The sequence below is a fragment of the Camellia sinensis genome, chromosome 15, assembly GCF_055761805.1.
Source record: "Camellia sinensis isolate YWXY chromosome 15, ASM5576180v1, whole genome shotgun sequence".
NCBI classification, from domain to species: domain Eukaryota; kingdom Viridiplantae; phylum Streptophyta; class Magnoliopsida; order Ericales; family Theaceae; genus Camellia; species Camellia sinensis.
In genome coordinates this window covers 125,734,991-125,741,161 of record NC_138975.1, presented here as the reverse complement: position 1 = coordinate 125,741,161, position 6,171 = coordinate 125,734,991, and the positions used below count along the sequence as shown (strand labels likewise).

Genomic DNA, 6,171 nt, shown 5'->3' with positions numbered 1-6,171 from the left:
GCCTTATCGGCGGCCGAATCCAAAATTGATTGATGTTCCATTATCAGTAGAATTTATGTGATTTTATGGTAAACTTAATTGAAAGATGATTTAGTATGATTAAATTAGATTAAATATTGACAAAATGCCCAAGTTTGACTTATTTACCAAATAGCCATCTAGTGGGCCACTACCTTGGCATATTGAGCTACACCACACTTGAATCAAAACATTTCCTCAGCCTTGTTTGAGCACTCAGCCGAATTTAGAGAGAGAGGAAGTGAGAGACTTGAGTTCACTTGTAGAATTGCTTGGAAATTGAAGGATTTAGAGCATAAGATTGCATAGTTGAGCTTGTTCATCTTGCATTCAAGACTTCAGGTAGAATTTCATTTCCTCATTCTTGTGTTTAAGTAAATTCTTGCATGATTTATAGCAAATTGAAGCCTTGAGCCAATTTAAGGCTCTTACATGTTGAATTATAGCTTAATTCATGCATGCATGTTTGGATTGTTGAGTTTTGAGTTGTTTTCATGGCAAAATGTTACATGCATGTTCATAATTATGTTTAAGTCCATGATTTCACCTTGTTTTGAAAAAAATGGCTCATTTGAGCTAGTATTGGAGGCCTTGAATTGGTTTAAACTCATGCATGTCCCATGCTCATCTTGTTCATGAAATTGGTTTGAAATTGGGTTCGAATTAAACACCCTTGGGCTTTGATTTCTCAAATTGAGCTTTGAATCATGTTTAACTATGAGTTTACAAGTGTTTTTTGGAAATTCAGCCCAAGAGGATCGCTTTGGATGCATTTAAACTTGGTTTTTGGCTTGAAGGTGCAATATGGATTTTCCAGATTTTGCACTCCCGCTCGAGCAGGGAAAGTGGCGCTCGAGAGGGGAATCCGAGCATCCAGTATCTTGCATTGTTTGACATTCCGCTCGAGCGGAGGCATGTGTCTCAAGCTCGAGCGGGCGTCGAGCGTCCGTCGAGCGGAGATTTCACCCATCCAGTACTTTTACAGTACGCTCGAGCGAGGGATTTGACGCTCGAGCATGTACCTTTGTTGCATGTCCGCTCGAGCGGGGAAACCTGAGCTCGAGCGGAGCCCTGTTTCACTGAAATTTCTGAAAATGTTTTCTGTGCACATCTTTACATCCTCATCCCATCCTAGGCATTCTTAGGCCTAGTTTAAGACATCTTAATGAGGATATAGATGTAGAACACACCGAGACATTTAGGAATTAAGTTATTATCTTTCCCAACTGTGAAACTTAGTGTGTGTTCAATCTGTTAACTGTTTAGGGTTGGCATTCTGAGGAGACGCTCTAGCCTACTGTAGCCCAGAACTCTGTGAGTAACGATTGTGTAAAGATATATTCAAAAATACTTATTTTCTAAACAACTGAACTGTACTGTTTCTGAATTGACTACTGTTAATTGAATGAATGTATGTCCTATATTCTGAATTGTATTATGGCATCCTTAGCACCTACTGTTTACTGTTACTGTTATAGAGATCTTTGTCGGTTCCCTCGTTGGAACCACTACTGTTACTGACTGATGGCCATAATTTACTGCTCGGTCTTTTAAGACCTACTGTTTACTGTACTGTTATGCTAATGGATGTACCACATATGACTGTACTGACTGAACGACTGAAATGCTGATTTAATGAACTGTTTTCATTACTGTAAGGACATTCATTATTAACCCATTTACGCATTATGTTATTCACTGGGCTTTAGCTCACTGCTCATATATATATATGTAGGTGTCCAGGCACCAGACCGCAGCTAGAAGCGTCGGGGTTAACTCCAGTTTTGTCAAGCCAGCCTATGTGCCTCACCGCGAGGTTCCGAGCCTGCCATGCTATGGCTTAGGGGTCTTTTATTTTCCCCTTCTGTCTCTGTATCTGTTTTGTGAATTGTATAGACTGAATGTTTACTGTTCTACTGTAAGGGATGGAGTCCCTAGTCTGAATGATTGTAAATAATGTGCATACTGTTCTGTACTGGTTATGTATATATATGTGAAAAGTCTTTTTGCATACAGACTGTCACAGCTCATTGGACACTGTTTATTTACTGTATTGGCTTCCGCCAGGCCCTGTACTCTGTTTTATTGTCTTACTGTTAAGCAGGCCTTCGGTAATCTCGGATTACTGGCCGGTTACGGTGCTAAACCTATGGGGCCGGGTTTGGGTCGTGACAGTAGCCGAGTTGCCAAAATGTTCCCTGCAATTTTTCTTGACAAACTGAAATGAACACCTAAAAAAGAAATGGCCACAAGGATCAAGGTGATGAATAACTTTATATGCAAAGACTACAAACATGAGTTAACCGTTGATGTTGCAGAGCAAAAAATAAAAGAAATCCAGGAGGTGGGTCCTGCCCCACTAGGTTTGTCTTGCCGAGACATTTGGAAGGCAAATCGCCTTGGCTGACATGCTGAAGCACTTGGTTGGCACGACTCCATCTTTGCCGATAATAGTGCTAGAGAGAGCCATGGTCGGCCTATAACACCTTGTCTGTGAGCCGAACAAACAAGTCTGATGCATATGCAAATATTTGTATCCATGTAGATATATATAAATGTATCTTTGCAAATACAGAGACAGCTTTCAGAAATGAGATTTAGAATAACAAGAGAGTTGACGAACAACCCAATAAAGAGTTACTGTTGATGAGTTGGTTGATAGACAAGCCAAATAAAGTGCCGAATAAGAAAGTTTAATCCACTCCAAGTTATTGTGGTCCAATTCTAGTGAGAGAAAAAATTAAAGATCTAGCCTTGGATTCTACAGAAAGTTCTAGCATAGGTACACGTGCATACATGCCAAGCATCAACTTGAAGCTAAGTTTTGCCGAAAAGATGTGTGCACCAAGAAAAATGTGAAACCCATTTTGAGAGAGAGAAAACAGAGATGTAAAAGTAGACCCATGAATTCTATTCTGATTTAACACTTTTTCATCAACATGTACCAGGAACAAAGAACCAATTTTGCAGATAAGTTTAAGATAAATTTACTCAGAGAGAACAGAGATCTCCATCAAAGTGGTGTTAGATTTTTACTTACAGTCACATGTTTGTTATTTCCTTCGTTGAACTCTTTCAGACATTTTCCACAGACGGCGCCAATTGTGAGACCATGAAATATCCTCTCACATGGATGTTTTAGAGATCCAACGAAGAGAAGAGCTTCACCCCTGTAGATCTGCAAAGATGAACATAGTCGGTGCCACCCAACCGGGGTTACCAGCCGGGGACTCTCTGACGATGAAGTTAGTCCTTGAATCAAGGAAGTAAATTGTATATATATTTGAAGGGGTATGTGTTCTGTAGAGAGAGATCAAAACATACCTTCTACTTGGGATGTCCCCTCCTTTATATAGATGAGGGGTGTGATATTTGTTTGGGTTGGACACATTGTAGGCTTTGTTTAGGTAAGGCCCAATAAACTAGTACCTATATTTTTCTGGCTCCCACAGATATCTAATAATTAATTAGTTTGGTATACATTAATATATTATTATGTACAGAACTTAGAGGGGATGAGATTGGATAGATTCAAAATAATTAATAGTTTATACTAACGCCTCGTTTGGCAAGTGGCTTTTTTAATTAAAAAGTCAAAAAGTCACTAAAAAAAATCAAAAAGCTAACAACTCATATCAAAAAGTCAATGTTTCTTTTTTCTCTCTACTTTTTGCACATCTTTTCGTAAAAAGTTAAAAAGTCATCTTAAACATCCTAGTTTTTTTAGTTTATATTTTAGCCAAATAACTAAAAAATTACTAAATTAACATATTCCCAAATGAGGTCTAAGTCAAGAAAATCTTTGAATGTTAGAGAAGAGGATTGCTCCTACTTTTATTACAAACTTGTTAGGAGTCACTGCTAGGTTAATTTTTATGAAAATAGCATTTTATATTAATTGAAAAAGACAGTCCTATATGTATTTGGTGTAGCTTTCGGATAAATTATAAATAAATATAAAAAAAAATTATTTAGGTTTTGTTTGGGATATGGGTTAGTTTTGGATTTTTTGACTTTTTGACTATTTTAACATGGAGCTAAAAAGCCTCGTTTAGGATAGCCTTTTTGAATTTTTTTACTTTTGTGAGAGAAAAAATAAAATGATTATAATTTAGATGTAACATTTTATTTTATTGACTTTTCAACTTATTTTGTCCTTTTTGTGACTAAAATAACTAAAAAGTCAAGCTTTTCGGCATGCCAAACGAAACTTAGTTAAATAAGTAGTCACATTTCCTCTATAAATATTTAGGTTGTCTTTAAAATTTATAATTTAGATTATTATGTATGTTGTGTGCCACTCAATTGGTAGATGGTTCTCAAATTAAAAGTATGGATTTAAATCCCATTTTTTTTTTGGAAAAAAAAGGATTAAAACTATAATCAAATAATATTAATAATTTTTTCAAGTAATAAATCAAATAAATTAACTTATAAATGCTATCAAATAGATCAAGAATTTAAAATATGATAAAAAAATTTATCAAAATACAAAAAGATAAATATGAGACATAAGCATCTTGATGATATCATATCAAGCTTTGTACAAAAGGTCCGATGAATTATTTAAAGATGTCTTTCTTTTACGAACAGATGAATTATTATGTGGACACTGGGTTTGATTGAGGCATCAAAAACACTTCTCATGAATAGCCTTAGGAAAGGCTCCTAATTAATTCATCCAAATTTTTAGTTGAATTTCCACCTTCTTTAATGGTATCCAATGCTGCGTCACGCAACTTTATGGCTCGAACCATTTCATCCCGGTTTTTGCCCACGGCTTTTGCTAACGACCGTGCTAACTCATCCGAGTTTGGAACAGCTTGAGCACCCTCACAAGCCCTAGATGCCACTCTAAGTTGATCTACTAACAATGTAGCATTTGTAAACTGGTCAGCCCCCATGGGCCAAGCTAGCATTGGCACTCCTGCGAATATTCCCTCCAACACCGAGTTCCACCCGCAGTGAGTCAAGAATGCACCAACAGCCCGGTGACTCAGCATCAATACTTGCGGAGCCCACCCTCTTATCAGAAGTCCTCTTTTAGCCACACGATCTTTGAACCCACATGGAATCACACCATACTGTCCCTCCACGTGTCCCTTGGTTGGCTCCTTGATGCACCATATAAACTTAACCCCACTTTTCTCCAACCCCAGTGCTAGCTCCTCCATTTGCTTGTTTGATAACACTGCCTGCCTACCAAAGCACACATACACAACCGTGCGATCATCACACGTGTCGAGCCAAGACAGCATATCGCTTGGCAATACAGAGCTGGACCCACCTCTCTCTATTGGGCTAGATTGATCATTAATAGGAGAAGGGACTGACGGCCCAATAGCCCATACCCGATCATGGCCCAATACCTCCATTAGATGGTCCTAGGAATGGCAACGGGACGGGGCAGGGTCGGGGACCACACTCCCCATCACCGATCCCCGATGGTGAAAGTTTTCCCGTCCTTTGCCCCTGCCCCGATCCCCGACGGGGAACCTATCACCGTTCCCATCCCCGTCTCCAACGGGGATTGGATTTCCCCGACCCAAAAAATTTCCTGGTCCAAATCTGTTCAACAACATCCTCAACAACAACCTTGGTCCAAATCTATTAACAACATCATCAACAACAACTTTGAACATCAACATTATCTACAAAATCATACACACAAAGAGGGACACACACATACATGTATACACATACACACAGAGACACACATACATACACATCTATACATACACACACAGAGAGGACGATAGAGGAGCTCGACGGAGATCGGCGGCGATGACAAAGGAGATCAACACAGATCTGAGATCTGTGTATCTGTGAGATCAAGGACACGCAATGAAGTGCCTCACAGATACACAGATACAATGAAGTGCCTCAAAATGCGTGCACACGGGCACGCAAACCGAGGCAATGGCATACGCAATGCAATAGCATGGAAATGGCATATAAAATGCAACATGGACTTATACTAACATGAGATAGCCTCAGCCACACTCACATAAGAGGCCGATAGATGAAAATGAAGTGCCTCGAAATGCGTGCACACGGGCACGCAAACCGAGGCAATGGCATACGCAATGTAATAGCATGGAAATGGCATATAAAATGCAACATGGACTTATATTAACATGAGAGAGCCTCAGC

The 6,171-nt window shown here is 39.0% G+C and overlaps 1 pseudogene across 1 annotated transcript; it reads right to left on the bottom strand.

The window, feature by feature from the left end:
- Positions 1-4,458: 4,458 nt before the first annotated feature.
- LOC114295416 (flavonol 3-O-glucosyltransferase UGT89B1 pseudogene) lies at positions 4,459-5,666 on the bottom strand (annotated as a pseudogene). Its single transcript, XR_014356345.1, has 2 exons — positions 5,454-5,666; positions 4,459-5,402 (listed from the first exon to the last, which is right to left on the bottom strand). The product of XR_014356345.1 is annotated as a flavonol 3-O-glucosyltransferase UGT89B1 pseudogene (transcript).
- Between the last annotated feature and the right edge of the window lie 505 nt (positions 5,667-6,171).